This window comes from Phyllobates terribilis, unplaced genomic scaffold (genome assembly GCF_046119375.1).
Source record: "Phyllobates terribilis strain yellow unplaced genomic scaffold, ASM4611937v1 Scaffold_280__1_contigs__length_2496652, whole genome shotgun sequence".
In the NCBI taxonomy this organism is placed as follows: domain Eukaryota; kingdom Metazoa; phylum Chordata; class Amphibia; order Anura; family Dendrobatidae; genus Phyllobates; species Phyllobates terribilis.
Genome location: NW_027363040.1, coordinates 1,743,539 through 1,761,049, shown reverse-complemented (window position 1 = coordinate 1,761,049; position 17,511 = coordinate 1,743,539).

Sequence of the window (17,511 nt, the reverse complement as noted above, 5' to 3'; positions counted from 1 at the left end):
GGCTGTGCTCCCATATAATGCCCCATGCAGGCTGTGACCCCACACATAATGCCCCATGCAGGCTGTGCCCCCCACATAATGCCCCATGCAGGCTTTGACCCCCCACATAATGCTCCATGCAGGCTGTGACCCCCACATAATGCCCCATGCAGGCTTTGACCCCCCACATAATGCCACATGCAGGATGTGCCCCCCCCCCACATAATGCCCCATGCAGGATGTCCCCCTCCCACATAATGGCCCATGCAGGATGTCACCCCCCATATAATTCCCCATGCAGAATGTCCTTCCCACATAATGCCCCATGCAGGCTGTGCCCCCCACATAATGCCCCATGCAGGCTGTGCCCCCCCACATAATGGCCCATGCAGGATGTCACCCCCCATATAATTCCCCATGCAGGATGTCCCCTCCACATAATGCCCCATGCAGGATGTCCCTCCCCACATAATGCCCCATGCAGGATGTCCCCCACACATAATGCCCCATGCAGGATATCCACGCCACATAATGCCCCATGCAGGATGTCACCCCCCATATAATTCCCCATGCAGGATGTCCCCCCCACATAATGCTCCATGCAGGATGTCCCACCCCACATAATGGCCCATACAGGATGTCACCCCCCCATATAATGCCCCACGCAGGATGTCACCCCCCCATATATTGACCCATGCAGGATGTCACCTCTCACCCCATATAATGCCCCATGCAGGATGTCACTTCTCCCCCCATATAATACCCCATGCAGGATGTCACTCCCCCCATATAATGCCCCATGCAGGATGTCAACCCCCATATAATGCCCCATGCAGAATGTCACCTCTCACCGCATATAAAGCCCTATGCTGGATGTCACTTCCCCCCCATATAATGACCCATGCAGGATGTCACTTCTCCCCCTCATATAATACCCCATGCAGGATGTCACCCCCCTATATAATGCCCCATGCAGGATGCCCCCCCATATAATGCCTCATGTAGGATGTCACCTCTCACCCCATATAATGCCCCATGCAGGATGTCACTCCCCCCCATATAACGCCCCATGCAGGATGTCACTTCTCCCCCCCATATAATACCCCACGCAGGATGTCCCTACCTCCCCCCCATATAATGCCCCATGCAGGATGTCACTTCTCCCCCCATATAATGCCCCATACCTCCATACATAAAAAAAAAAAAATCAAATGCTCACCTCACTTCTCACCAGCTGTGGAGAGGTAAGTATTGTGCTGGTCGTGGTTCTGGGAAAGCATTGGGGGAGGGGAGCAAGGCCCACTAGCTGGCGCTGGCACCACTCTCCTCTGCTCACCGGTCCCATAGCGCGCCAGGGTGCCTGACAGCAAGTGGGCCCCTCGCCTACTCAGGGCCTCGGCACTTGCCTGGGTGTGCTGGGTGCTAGCGCCAGGTCTGCCCAGCGTCCGGTTTGTATCCTCCCAACATCATATCAGTGTAAATCATCTGGGACATAATATGGGGGGAGAAGTTTTTGCATCTGTAACTTTTTTCCTGCATCTTCGATAAATCAGTATTATTTCTTATTATTTTATAGAGCGTGATGGATTCATTGGTTCCGGCGAGAAAGCCGCATATGAGCGACTATGAAACTTCCAAACTCATCAGCAGTGGAAATTTTGGGTGAGATTTCTGTTGCCATAATCCACATTTCTCAGGGTTCCCTATGACAATGCTTCTGCCCCTGCACTCTGCCATTCAGTGTTATCATAGGGAAATTATATGATCTGTAGCAAATCAAACTGTAAGGAAAGCGATTTAAATAATATAATTACATATAATATAATATATAATAATATAATATTATTACATTCGCCTGTGCTAGACCCTCATCTGTTCTTATGCTGCCTCCTCCACCTGAGCTTTTCTGCTCTCCACTCTGATCTTTGTTTTGATGGGGGGGCTCCATTATGAAGCTGATCAGAGAAGTTGGCTACACATGGTCACATGAAGGGTGACACCATGTTGACGTCAATGACATCTACACCCTCCACCATGACCATGTGGGCCCAATCACTGGCCTCAGCAGCAGAAGAGAGCCCTGGAGCACATTCATTTTGGACCAATTTTATTTGCACTAAATTGTATTTGGTCAGTTATAGCGAATCTGCCCAAAGAGAATTTCGATAGATTCTCGTATCTATAATGTGACCTGGGTGATGGCTCCGGCAGAAGTGGCATTGTGGAGACCTCCCATAGGTGATCTATGTAGTGCTATTTTATGTATTTCTAGATGTGGATTTATAGTGGCGGCCAGACTTCTAGTATTAAACATATGCAAATTGTCTCTTCAGAGAGGAAGCAAACTAGAACTCCACCTATAGGAAGTAGCAATCCTAAAAGTCAATATCGACCCTTTAACGAGCCTTGTCACATGACTTAGGATAATAGCCAAAACCAAAATCTCAATTTTCAGGAACTGTGTTCTGGGGTACTGCCCCTCTTCAGTGCAAAGTGTGAGATATGGTTTGACTGGGTGAGAGGTGTCTGACCGGTATCCAAGGGGTTGACGTTTCTCCTTGCGGACATGAGGAGACTTTTAAGCCGCAATGCTCCTCTGGGAAATAGGATTGCTACTTCCTATAGGTGGCACTAGGGTACTAGTTCTCTTCCTCTCTGAAAAGAGACAATTTGCATATTTCCCAGAAGAGCATTGCAGCTTAAAAGTCTCCTCACCTTGACATGCTTAACATGGCTTTTTCCGCAAGGAGAAACGTTACCGCTTGGATCCCGGTCAGATGCCTCTCACCCAGCCAAACCATATCTCACACTTTGCACTGATGAGTGCTTGTACCCCAAAACATAGTGTCCGAAAATTGAGATTTTGGTTATGGCTATTATTCCATGTCATGTGATAAGGCTCGTTAAAGGGTCGATATTGACTTTTAGGATTACTACTTCCTATAAGGGGCACTAGAGTTCTAGTTCTCTTCCTCTCTGAAGAGACAATTTGCATATTTCCCAGAGGATCATTGAGGCTTAAAAGTCTCCTCACCTTGACAAGCTTAACATGTCACTCTCCGCAAGGAGAAATGTTACCCCTTGGATACCAGTATTAAACATATAATGATTTCTATGGATGGATTATTAATAAGGATTTATTATAACCGATGGATTCTCTTCTCTCCAGGGCCGTCTACTTAGTGCATCATAAAGACTCACACCAGACCTTTGCTATGAAGAAAATGGCTAAGCGGAACCTAAATACTGCACAGAGATTGGAATGGGCCTTTTTGGAGAGGGACATCTTAACATTTGCTGATTGTCCCTTTGTGGTCTCCATGCTCTGCTCCTTTCCAACTAGATCTCACCTGTGTATGGTCATGGAGTATGTAGGAGGTAAGACACATCTATTGTATTATATTCAGCCCATGTCTGCTTTCATCTTATCACTGCTCATATCATTAGGACATTGTTGGTTACATCCCCACAGAGCATTTACTATAGGTTATCTATTACCAAGATGCTCGTAAATTCATTGATCTTGGTGCAGGGGCGCTATGGGGCTCATCAGTCGGAGGGGGTCTGTCGACGCTCGGCAGTGGGCAGCATCCCTCCACCTGTCATCACAATTTCAGCGGTATTTGCTTCTTCAAGGAGGTGGGGCTGGTGGGGGCAAAAATACTGAGTAGGTGGCTAGTAGGGGCCAAAATACTGAAAGGGGGCGGTATGACTAGATATGGGGGGACTGTGAATGCTGAGTGGAGGTCATCATATTAAGTGGGGTGCTGTGGGGGTCCTCACTCTATATGGAGGCCCCCATTCTGTGTGAGGACATCATACTGAGTGGGGAGTTATGCGGACCATTATATTGTGTGAGGGACTGTGGGAACCATTATCCTGAGTGGGAGGGTTGCTGTGGGTGCCATCACACCGAGTAGGGGGTTGTGGCTGGCCTCCTTCTAAGTGGTGGCCTCCTTAGGAGGATTCACTGTGGGGATACCATACTCATTGAGTGTGGGTGTGGGCATTTTTGGGAGCATCATACTCTAAAATGGCCATAAAAGTTGTATTGCTGGTGAGAACACCAAGCTGCTTCAACAGGGATATAAATATATTTCTTTTTTATTTTTTAGGGTGGGGGGCAATTATGTAGCACCCTGAGGATTCGGCTGCTACAGGTGTATTGCACCTCAACCCAGAGGTGTGATATTCCACTCCCGGGTAAGGATGGAGTGTGGAACTGAGCTCAGTTAGCTGCATGCACTACACACATCCCATTTCCGGGGAACAGACCGACGGTACTCCCACCAGTTTATGTGCAGGTACGACAGTGTCTGTTCCTGGCTGGAGTGGGAGGGGGGTGGAACATCCCAGTAGTGTAGGGGCAGATAGGGGGAGCAGCCTGGGTAAAGCTAGGAGCTCATTGGGTGCTGGTCACCTGAGCTCACACATAGAGGGAGTATATAAGGTGGGAACCATCTTAGATCAGGGTCAGTCTGTGAGACGTCAGTCTTTTGTAGAGGTTTGGTCAGTCTGAGAGAGCCTGAGAAGCAGAGAGAGAGGAGAAAGAAGGACCCAGAAGGGGGAGAAGAGGGAACTCCAAGAACCCAAAATTAGATCAGAGGGTGAAGAGTTGGCAACAGGGTACCGGATCCCAAGCTGGTGGAGGCTACAGCACACCTTAGCCAGAGACCGGAGGTCGTGGGCAGGATCTGCCACGACCACCCACTAAATCCACCCGGAAGGCAAACCAAGAATAGGGTCAGGGAACCCAGAGACAAGGGTTTACCAACAAGAGGCCCGAGGGAGCCGGACTTAGGTGGATCCCTGGTGGGGAAGGCCAGAGAGAAGGACAAGTCAGAAAGGGAGCTCAGGACCACGCTCCAGAATCACCTGGGTGTTGGCCGAGTCCAAGACCTGGTGGACGCAGCACGGCTCGGGCGGTCACTTAAGGCCAGAGTGACCACAAGAACAGCAGTAAGTAAAAACCCTGAACTGCACAGCCCGGTTAGGAGTCTTCTTAACATCCACACTGCACCACCACTACCACCATCCTCTACACCTGACCCCCTGAGGCTATACCCCTCCCGTTGGGGGTTATACTACCAGAGCTGCACAAGCACCACCAGCCTCAGCGGACCCTGCTGAAGCGGCGGCCGTATTGACCGCAAATCAACGGGTGGCGTAGTCGACACAAAGAACACTAATAACATCTGTAAGGTCTGCCACACACTGAGCTTGACACCCTGGGCACGGACCGGGTCACCGCCACTCGGAGACTACAACCCCCATCTGATCCGGCTCCGGGTATTCCCCCAAACAACACTGGCCCAGGGGGCGCGTCAACTTTGGCGTAGTCGGCAGGATAACGTGCCCGCAACAACCGGGTACTGCGTGCCTGAAGAAAAGTTCACCGTTACCTCAAAAAGAAGTCTCCCGCCGGTTCCGGAGGGTCCCCGCCAACGGACCCCATCACAGGTCGTTTCCCGCCGGTTGTCCGCCATTTGCAGCTTTTTCCCGCCATGCATGGAGTTTCCCGCCACAGGGAGACGATTCCCGCCATTTCCAAAGATTTCCCGCCTTGGAAGAGCGGACGCCATTATGGGCGTGCCAGAGGGTGGCAAGAGGTCACCTCCCATCGTGGGCCAGGTCGAAGAATGGCGCCAAAAGCGGAAACCGCGCCCACCAACAGAGACTGTGATGCTGGAAGTGTCCATCAGCGTAAAAGAACTGCCCCTGGAACTGACAATCACAAAGTTGCCCCGGGACCACCCTCAATGTGGGCGGAGACAGAACAAGAGAACGAAGATGGGTGTCGCCTGGAGCAGTCTGGAGAGAGCGCACCCGGAGACAAGAAGTCTGGAGAGGAGTCCAGAGAAAGCCTACCCGGAGATGGAGGGAGAGTCAGGCAGCACCGACCCAGTGGTCAGGAGCCTGCTACAAGCCACAACCCCACTAGGCCTAGTGGAGGTCCTGGCACAGCTCCCCCGAGACCGGGAGTGTGCACAGACTGCGCTGGAGAGCCTCGCACGGAGGATGGCCCGGGTACAGCGAGAGACGTTGGCGGAGTGGAGCAGAGAGATGGCCCAGCAGACCGAAACCCGTCAGCGGAGCACGCCACCCGAGACGAGGAGACAGACCGCCTCTGAGGATGGTGCAGGAGGACTGAAGGCCGGAGACGGCGCCGAGAAGGGAGCTGAACGGATGGAGGCAGGTAAAGGGGACGTCTCTACCCCGAGCCGGGAAACCGCGTGCCTGCCCCAGCTCCCCGTCGCAGAGCCCGAAGTTCCCCCTGCCGTGCCCGTCGCTGCATCGTCACCGCCGCCGACTAGGCCTCAACCGGAAACCGCGGCCGCGACCCCTGTGACGTCACACGCCTCGACCTCGAGCGTGGCCAAGCAGGAAATACCACCGGCCTGGTCGCAAGGCCTAGTACACCCGGGCGCCGCAATTCCAACAGCGCCCCCTACCTCCGCGGAGCCACCGGCCTGGTCGCAGGGCCGAATAACCCAGGGCGCCGCCGTTCTTACGGTGCCCTTTGCCTTTAGGGTGCCCCAAGCCTGGTCGCAAGGCCTGGTTAACCCGGGCGCCGCTACCATCAACGCGCCCTCAACATCTAGAGTGCCGCACCTGGGTGAAGATCTATTCGCCCAGCATACATGCCCGGATGGGCAGCCCTTCATATGGCCCCAGGAGTATATTCAGCTGGAACTCCAAAAGGCAAGGCCCATGTGCGAGCCCCTGATTCCGGCTCCGAAGCCCGTAAAGAGGACCTCGCCCCCGCTGGAGGAGGCACAGTTTGAGTGGGATCCCACTGGAGAAGACCTCATGGGGTTCACTCAGGAGACTCGGGCGGCCGCAGCGGAGCGTGCAGAGTGCTGCCGCCAGCAGCTCGAGGTCTTCGAGAAGGAGCGGAGAGAGAGGCGGGTCCGGGAACAGCAGATGCAGATAAGAAGCGCGGAGCAGAAGAGCCGGACCAGGAGGAATCCCCGTGCAGCTCATGGTCCCCCTTCCACCGGGACTGTGATAAAATTCAACATGCGGCATGGGTGGGGCTTCATTAGAGACCATCATACCCCCGGCGACGTCTTTGTGACCCGCAGAGACGTAGAAAGCCATCTGCCGGAGGGACACAGAGGTCGTGACCTGTATGTAGGGGACGAGGTCACCTTCACCCGGCACAAGTGTGCCAAAGGACCCTACGCCCTCCATGTGCATCGCCTGACGGAGGAGGAGCTGCGGTGTGAAGAGGAGCAAGAGGACCCGGACGGGTCTGAAGAAGGAGCAGGAGGACGCCGTCGTTGAAGTACGGTAGAGAGAGACTGTACATAGTTACCCGTCAGGGTATAAGAACTGTTCTAGTTAAAATATAGTCCCCGTTGGGACCAGCCAATTGAACTGAAACCCGTGTGTCCCTGTTCCCACTGACCGAGGACTGAGAGCGGTCATTCCTCCCTAATACCTGGCCGAGGACTGAGAGCGGCCATATTTCCCTTGTATATAGTTGCGCTTCCTAAGGCGCCCCCTACCGGTTTTATAGGAAACTGTTTTCTTCCAAGAGAGACTGTCGCACCTTACCCGGTCACAAGTTGCACCGTGGCCGGAGGAACAAGAATGTTATTTATGAAAAGTTTTATATGAAAAGTTTGATAGCTGATAATATATATGATGTTTTATATGTTGATGTTTATGAAAAAAAAAAAAAATTGTATGTTTTGATGTTTTGTGATCTTACAGCCCGAGGACGTGCTGTGGTTTACCAGGGGGGAATGTAGCACCCTGAGGATTCGGCTGCTACAGGGGTATTGCACCTCAACCCAGAGGTGTGATATTCCACTCCCGGGTAAGGATGGAGTGTGGAACTGAGCTCAGTTAGCTGCATGCACTACACACATCCCATTTCCGGGGAACAGACCGACGGTACTCCCACCAGTTTATGTGCAGGTACGACAGTGTCTGTTCCTGGCTGGAGTGGGAGGGGGGTGGAACATCCCAGTAGTGTAGGGGCAGATAGGGGGAGCAGCCTGGGTAAAGCTAGGAGCTCATTGGGTGCTGGTCACCTGAGCTCACACATAGAGGGAGTATATAAGGTGGGAACCATCTTAGATCAGGGTCAGTCTGTGAGACGTCAGTCTTTTGTAGAGGTTTGGTCAGTCTGAGAGAGCCTGAGAAGCAGAGAGAGAGGAGAAAGAAGGACCCAGAAGGGGGAGAAGAGGGAACTCCAAGAACCCAAAATTAGATCAGAGGGTGAAGAGTTGGCAACAGGGTACCGGATCCCAAGCTGGTGGAGGCTACAGCACACCTTAGCCAGAGACCGGAGGTCGTGGGCAGGATCTGCCACGACCACCCACTAAATCCACCCGGAAGGCAAACCAAGAATAGGGTCAGGGAACCCAGAGACAAGGGTTTACCAACAAGAGGCCCGAGGGAGCCGGACTTAGGTGGATCCCTGGTGGGGAAGGCCAGAGAGAAGGACAAGTCAGAAAGGGAGCTCAGGACCACGCTCCAGAATCACCTGGGTGTTGGCCGAGTCCAAGACCTGGTGGACGCAGCACGGCTCGGGCGGTCACTTAAGGCCAGAGTGACCACAAGAACAGCAGTAAGTAAAAACCCTGAACTGCACAGCCCGGCTCGGAGTCTTCTTAACATCCACACTGCACCACCACTACCACCATCCTCTACACCTGACCCCCTGAGGCTATACCCCTCCCGTTGGGGGTTATACTACCAGAGCTGCACAAGCACCACCAGCCTCAGCGGACCCTGCTGCAGCGGCGGCCGTATTGACCGCAAATCAACGGGTGGCGTAGTCGACACAAAGAACACTAATAACATCTGTAAGGTCTGCCACACACTGAGCTTGACACCCTGGGCACGGACCGGGTCACCGCCACTCGGAGACTACAACCCCCATCTGATCCGGCTCCGGGTATTCCCCCAAACAACACTGGCCCAGGGGGCGCGTCAATTACAACTTTTGATATGGGGTCTTGTGATTTCTATGTACGCCACTATCTGTGTGATCTCACCAGGATGTTTCCACTCACTGCTCATTATACATCATGGTTATCTGCTCGTGGTATATCATGGTTATCTTCTGTATAAACCCCTCACCGGTCATATTTCCTTTCTTCTATAGGTGGAGACTGTGGGACCCTTCTAAGCACCAGGGGTCCTTTCTCTGTCCCCATGGCCCGCTTGTACTTTGCAGAGGCGGTACTTGCCGTGGAATATCTGCATAGTTACGGTGTGGTGCACAGAGACCTGAAGCCGGAAAAGTAAGTGCCCCCGTAGTATAATAAACTGGGGAAAGTTGTCATTTATTATCATTCAGTCTGTGAGGCTAAAACCATCTTCTCTTTTGCAGCCTCCTGATTACATCTACTGGACATATTAAAGTTACCGATTTTGGGATTTCAAAACTTGGTCTAATGATACCGAAAACCAACACCTACAAGGAATTACCAGTGGACATCTCCAGAGAGTTCCAGGACCGTGAGGTCAGCATCACCTACAAGAACTTAGCTTGTTATTTGCAAATCTCATCACACTATTGTCTCTTCTCTACTTTCTTCCTTTCTAGAGAACTTTACCACTAATATTTTATCTTCTGCATTGTGTTTTAACGATGATATCTTGTCATAATAATTGTTTCATCGATTCTCATCTCTATGTTCTGTTGGTTTCCAGTTCTGTGGCACCCCATGTTACATAGCCCCAGAGATCATCCTGAAAGAAGGCTATGGAAGACCTGTTGACTGGTGGTCATTGGGGATCATCCTGTATAAATTCCTGCTGGGATGTGTACCATTTGATGCTGATTCCCTCACTGAGCTTTATAAAAGGTTGTCATTGGTGAGTAGAATAATCCGATCATTGCGTTGATTGGTTACATTTGTTTAGTCATTTCCTTTGCTTTATGTTACAGTCCAGTAAAGAGGTTTTATTTTCTGTAATTTTCTATGTAACAGGAGAACTAATTTGGAATTGTGATCGCGCTCCACCCCTGGATGCTCAGAATCTCATCACTGAGCTGCTCAGAAGAAATCCTGTGCGTAGACTTGGGACAGGTAACAGATATACTAGTATTAATATTCCCTTATTAGACCAAGGACATATCGCTCATGTCCATGAAGATCAGCATTTCTCTATCAGCTCATCTACTGTATTTCTAGTTCTCCACACTAAGACTTTCAGTTTATTTCCTTCATGTCGGCTCAGTTTTGTCATTAGTTCAGATTACGATAAACTGTTCAGATATGGAGCCATCCCTGACTATGTCCGCATCACTTTTGTTTTTCTTTTTCTAGGAGGAGCATTTGAGATCAAGGTTCATCCATTCCTGAGTGACTTGGACTTTGACAACATTCTGAGCCAGGAGCTGGAGTATGTTCCTCAGCTTGTTTCAGACGCAGACACCAGCTTATTTATCAGTAAGTAGAAGGAGACGTCATCTAGACTAAGCGACTGTTTGTCTCATCTTCCCTAATATGTGATCATCTGTTCCCATTAATATTAGTGATAAATAGTGACTGTGTTATACTGACAACCTCTAATAATACTTCATTACCTATTTCTTGTAGATCATTCTGATATAAACAAACATCTGGTCTCAAAGGATGAGGAAGGCACAAGTGAGAACAATGAGAGCCTTGACTTCCAAAATTTTACGTCATCTTCTGAAAAGCTTTGTAAAGTAAGTATGTGATTAATAAATCCAAAATATGTAAAAAAAAATAAAAAAAACTCTAAAAGTACATAAAAAAAATATTTTATATCTTATTTTTATCCGTATTTAGCTCTGTATCATCGCTACCAGGATGGTGAACAATGAGGATCCCAATGCCCCTCCAGAGTATACACCAGAAACCAACACAAACATCTCAGAAATGTGAGTAGATTATAAAGGGTCATTACTTCATTACTGGGAGTTCCAGGCTGATCTATGTACACAACACCAAATATAGGACATAAATATCAGAATATCAAATGCAGCATCCACCGCTTCATGGTTAACGGTCATTGTACTTTTGGCTTCAGAAAATGCAGAAGATAACAGCCCATAATTGTGGCAGGTCATGCATTTTTAGCACTGCCTACTCTGTAGGAGAGCTGTAGTATTACTTGCCAGACATTCTTGGTAGTTGTGTTCTGATTAGTGTTGAGCATTCCGATACTGTAATATCGGGTATCGGCCGATATTCGCGGTATCGGAATTCCGATACTTAATTCCGATACTTTTACAATATCGGATACCGGAATCGGAAGTTCCCATAATGCCTGCGCTCTGCAGTGTCTGTGAAGGATGACAAGTTGGATGGCAGCGCGATCCAGCCTGTCATCAGAATGCCATCCCAGCGGGGGAGAATTCTCCTGATTGTTTAAAAGCCGGCGGGCGGTATAAAGCCGCCGGCTTTTAAACAATCACACAGCCCCATACTGCTTCCCCGCAGCCTCCCACCCCGATCCTCCGCTCCCCTCGCCACCTCCCATCCCGATAGTAAGTTAGGACCGGGCGGGGAGCGCAGCACCAAGGAGCGGGGAGCGAAGGACCCGGGCGGGGAAGCCGGCAGTGAAAAGACTTCACCGCCGGCTTTCCCGTTCTGTGCTGCGCTTTCCCGCCGGTTATTTCAAATGAACAGCTGAGGTATCAGCTGATGCCGATCAGCTGTTCATTTGAATTAGCCGCGGTGCCCTCAGAGGGTTCATGTGAGTTCATGCTTGACTGCATGAACTCACATGAACTTTCCCACGGCCGCACAGGTCAGCCTCACCTCCCAGACGATCAGACCGTCATGATTAGTGTGTGTGCGGGGTGTGTGCGCGATGTTTGTGCGGGTGTGCGCGGTGTCTGTGCGATGTGTGCGGGTGTGTGCGGTGTCTGTGCGATGTGTGCGGGTGTGTGCGGTGTGTGTGCGGGTGTGTGCGTGCAGGCAGACATAGGCCGATGTGACACTACTACTCCCATCGGCCTATGTCTGTCCCCCGTCCACTCCTGCCAGCAGGATCAGCTCGATGGGAGCAGTAGTTCCCATCAGACTGATCCTGCTATTTAAATTGCCCTACTGTGTCCCCAATAAATGTTAAATACATGTCATTGGTGGCCAGTGGTTACCTAAAAGAAATTAGTTCATACATTACCTGTCCCCGCCGATCGCCACCTAAAATAAAGTAAAAAATAAAAAACTACACCTATACTCACCAAGACACCTAATTCCCCGAAGCCATCGATCTCCTGTAATAAAATATAAAATAATAAACCACAACCTTATCCTTACCCCTCCGTAGCAGTCCACGAGTGTCCCACGAAGATCTCCAGTTCAGAGCAGCCACATAGAATGTGACCGCTCTGAACCGCTGCCGCCGCTAGAATGACGGGGCCGTAAGGGTTCACCGGAGTTCAGGCAGCGCTGCTCCGGTTAGCTCCTTTACGGCCCTGCTGTATCGTGAGAAATTCCCACGGTACAGCACTGCCGTAAACGAGGTCTCCGGAGCTGCGCTGACTGAATGCACTCCGGTGACCTCAGTCAGGGGCTCCCGCTGCCGGGAGCGGACGTGTTCCCGGCAGCGTGAGCTTACAGCAGCCATGCACAGCTGTCACCATCTCCAGATGTGACAGCTGTGCATGGGAGATCAGCGCAGGAACGTGGACAGGTAACTATTATTTTTAGTAAACTAAGAATTAAATAAAATTGTGTGTTTTATTTCAAATAAATTATTTTTTTCTGGGTGTAGTGTGTTTTTTCTTTTTAACACTTTGTAGGTTAGGAATGGGGGTGTCTTATAGACGCCCATCATTACTAACCTGGGCTTCATGGCAGCTGGCGCTGACATGAACCCCACCACTATTACCCCCTGCCACCGCACCAGGGCAGCGTGGAAGAGCGAGGCTAAGTGCCAGAGTTGGCGCATCCTATGGATGCGCCATTTCTGGGGCGGCTGACTGCTGGTGTTTCTAGCCTGGGAGGGGGCCAATATTCATGGCACCCTTCCTGGGCTATTAATATCAGCCCCCAGCTGTCTGCCTAGCCTTTGCTAGCTATTAAAATAGGGGGGACCCCACGTCATTTTTTTTGGGGGGGTCCCCCATTTTAATAGCTAGTAAAGGCTAGGTATTCAGCTGGGGGCTGATATTAGTAGCCTGGGAAGCTCCGTGGGTTTTACCCCCTTCCCAGGCTTCAAACATCTGCCCCAGCCGTCTGCTTAACCTCCGCTAGAGACTAAAATTATGGGGGATCCAACGCTATTTTTTTTAAAAATAAATCCATTATTTTAACACTAAATGACATTTGAGGAGTTAATAAAGATGCAGTCCCTAAATTATTATTTATTTTTTAATTAATTTTTCCCAAAACTTTTGACGTGGGCTTCGCCATATTTTTGTATGCCAGCCAGGTACAGCATCCAGCTTCTATGAACGCGCCATTTTCCGGGGCGGCTGCGGACTGCAATTTTCAGCGGGGGGCAGAAAGCTTGGGCCTCCCTGCGCTGCAGATTCCATCCCCCAGCTGCCTAGTTGTACCTGGCTGGACACAAAAATAGGGAGAAGCTCCACGTTTTTTTTTTTTTTAATTATTTCATGAAATTCATGGAATAATTAAGAAAAAAAGGGCTTCCCTATATTGTTGTGTCCGGCCAGGTACAAATAGGCAGCTGGTGGTTGGGGGCAGCCCGTTCCTGCCTGCTGTACCTGGCTGGACCCAAATATAGTGCAAAGCCCCACGTCAATTTTTTTTTAATTATTTCAGGAAATTCATGAAATAATTAAAAAAAAATTATGTGGGGCTTCGCCCTATATTTGTGTCCAGTCAGGTACAGCAGGCAGGAACGGGCTGCCCCCAACCACCAGCTGCCTATTTGTACCTAGCCGGACACAACAATATAGGGAAGCCCTTTTTTTCTTAATTATTCCATGAATTTCATGAAATAATTAAAAAAAAAAATACGTGGGGCTTCGCCCTATTTTTGTGTCCAGCCAGGTACAACAAGGCAGCTGGGGGCTGGAATCCGCAGCGCAGGGAGGCCCAAGCTTTCTGGGCCCCACCCGCTGCAAATTGCAGTCCGCAGCCGCCCCGGAAAATGGCGCGTTCATAGAAGCGCCATCTTCTGGCGCTGTACCCAACTCATCCAGGGCCCTGGTGCGGTGGCTCACTGGGTAATAAAGGGGTTAAGGCCAGCTTGGCATTATCAGCTGGCCCTAAGCCCGAAATTCATGGGGTCACGCCAATATTAGACATGACCACCATGAATTTCTAGTAAAGTATTTAAAAAAAACACAAACACCCAGAAAAAAGTCCTTTAATTGAAATAAAGACACAATTCTTTATTGTTCTAAATTAAACCATACTTACAGTCACGCCCATTCCAGCTGAAGCCAACGATCTCCTGCAATAAAAGTAAAATAATAAAGCAACCTCATCCTTACCTTTCCATGGTTCCCACGACAGCTTCAGCTCTGCTACATCGAGATGACAGGCTGGACCGCAGCAGAACGCTGCCATCCAGCCTGTCATCCCGCAGACACTGAGAAGCGCAGGCATGCTTGCGCTCCTCAGTGTCTCGCTGTGACGGCATCCAGATGAGCTGAGGTCATGTCCAATGAACTCAGCTCACCTCATGCACGTCACTGACAGCGTGGGAAAATTCTCTGCACTCAGTGCTTCAGCGTGAGAATTTTCCCACGCTGTCAGTGACGTGCATGAGGTGCGCCGAGTTCATTGGACATGACCTCACCTCATGCACGTCACTGACAGCGTGGGAAAATTCTCACGCTGAAGCGCTGAGTGCAGGAGAATTCTCCCACGCTGTCAGTGACGTGCATGAGGTGAGCCGAGTTCATTGTCGGCTCATCTGGATGCCGTCACAGCCAGACACTGAGGAGTGGAAGTATGCCTGCGCTTCTCAGTGTCTGCGGGATGACACGCTGGATGGCAGCGTTCTGCTGCGGTCCAGCCTGTCATCTCGATGTAGCAGAGCTGGAGCCGTCGTGGGAGCCATGGAAAGGTAAGGATGAGGTTGCTTTATTATTTTTCTTTTATTGCAGGAGATCGTTGGCTTCAGCTGGAATGGGCGTGATGGTAAGTATGGTTTAATTTAGAACAATAAAGAATTGTGTGTTTATTTCAATTAAAGGACTTTTTTCTGGGTGTTTGTGTTTTTTTTAAATACTTTACTAGAAATTCATGGTGGTCATGTCTAATATTGGCGTGACCCCATGAATTTCGGGCTTAGGGCCAGCTGATAATGCCAAGCTGGCCTTAACCCCTTTATTACCCAGTGAGCCACCGCACCAGGGCCCTGGATGAGTTGGGTACAGCGCCAGAAGATGGCGCTTCTATGAACGCGCCATTTTCCGGGGCGGCTGCGGACTGCAATTTGCAGCGGGTGGGACCCAGAAAGCTTGGGTCTCCCTGCGCTGCAGATTCCAGCCCCCAGCTGCCTAGTTGTACCTGGCTGGACACAAAAATAGGGCGAAGCGCCACACATTTTTTTTTTTAATTATTTCATGAAATTCATGGAATAATTAAGAAAAAAAGGGCTTCCCTATATTGTTGTGTCCGGCTAGGTACAAATAGGCAGCTGGTGGTTGGGGGCAGCCCGTTCCTGCCTGCTGTACCTGGCTGGACACAATTATAGGGCGAAGCCCCACATAATTTTTTTTTAATTATTTCATGAATTTCCTGAAATAATTAAAAAAAAATTGACGTGGGGCTTCACACTATATTTGTGTCCAGCCAGGTACAGCAGGCAGGAACGGGCTGCCCCCAACCACCAGCTGCCTATTTGTACCTAGCCGGACACAACAATATAGGGAAGCCCTTTTTTTCTTAATTATTCCATGAATTTCATGAAATAATTAAAAAAAAAAAAACGTGGAGCTTCTCCCTATTTTTGTGTCCAGCCAGGTACAACTAGGCAGCTGGGGGATGGAATCTGCAGCGCAGGGAGGCCCAAGCTTTTTGCCCTCCCCCCCCCCGCTGAAAATTGCAGTCCGCGGCCGCCCCGGAAAATGGCGCGTTCATAGAAGCTGGATGCTGTACCTGGCTGGCATACAAAAATATGGCGAAGCCCACGTCAAAAGTTTTGGGAAAAATTTATTAAAAAATAAATAATAATTTAGGGACTGCATCTTTATTAAGTCCTCAAATGTCATTTAGTGTTAAAATAAAGGATTTATTTAAAAAAAAAATGGCGTGGGATCCCCCATAATTTTAGTCTCTAGCGGAGGTTAAGCAGACGGCTGGGGCAGATGTTTGAAGCCTGGGAAGGGGGTAAAACCCACGGAGCTTCCCAGGCTACTAATATCAGCCCCCAGCTGAATACCTAGCCTTTACTAGCTATTAAAATGGGGGACCCCCCAAAAAAAAATGACGTGGGGTCCCCTCTATTTTAATAGCTAGCAAAGGCTAGGCAGACAGCTGGGGGCTGATATTAATAGCTCAGGAAGGGTGCCATGAATATTGGCCCCCTCCCAGGCTAGAAACACCAGCCGTCAGCCGCCCCAGAAATGGCGCATCCATAGGATGCGCCAATTCTGGCACTTAGCCTCGCTCTTCCACGCTGCCCTGGTGCGGTGGCAGGGGGTAATAGTGGTGGGGTTCATGTCAGCGCCAGCTGCCATGAAGCCCAGGTTAGTAATGATGGCCGTCTATATGACACCCCCATTACTAACCTACAAAGTGTTAAAAAGAAAAAACACACTACACCCAGAAAAAAATAATTTATTTGAAATAAAACACCATTTTATTTAATTCTTAGTTTACTAAAAAAAAAATAGTTACCTGTCCACGTTCCTGCGCTGATCTCCCATGCACAGCTGTCACATCTGGAGATGGTGACAGCTGTGCATGGCTGCTGTAAGCTCACGCTGCCGGGAACACGTCCGCTCCCGGCAGCGGGAGCCACTGACTGAGGTCACCGGAGTGCATTCAGGCAGCGCAGCTCCGGAGACCTCCTTTACGGCAGTGCTGTACCGTGGGAATTTCTCACGATACAGCAGTGCCGTAAAGGAGCTAACCGGAGCAGCGCTGCCTGAACTCCGGTGAACCCTTACGGCCCCGTCATTCTAGCGGCGGCAGCGGTTCAGAGCGGTCACATTCTATGTGGCTGCTCTGAACTGGAGATCTTCGTGGGACACTCGTGGACTACTACGGAGGGGTAAGGATAAGGTTGTGGTTTATTATTTTATATTTTATTACAGGAGATCGATGGCTTCGGGGAATTAGGTGTCTTGGTGAGTATAGGTGTAGTTTTTTATTTTTTACTTTATTTTAGGTGGCGATCGGCGGGGACAGGTAATGTATGAATTAATTTCTTTTAGGTAACCACTGGCCACCAATGACATGTATTTAACATTTATTGGGGACACAGTAGGGCAATTTAAATAGCAGGATCAGGCTGATGGGAACTACTGCTCCCATCGAGCTGATCCTGCTGGCAGGAGTGGACGGGGGACAGATATAGGCCGATGGGAGTAGTAGTGTCACATCGGCCTATGTCTGCCCGCACACACACCCGCACACACACCCGCACACACACCCGCACACACAC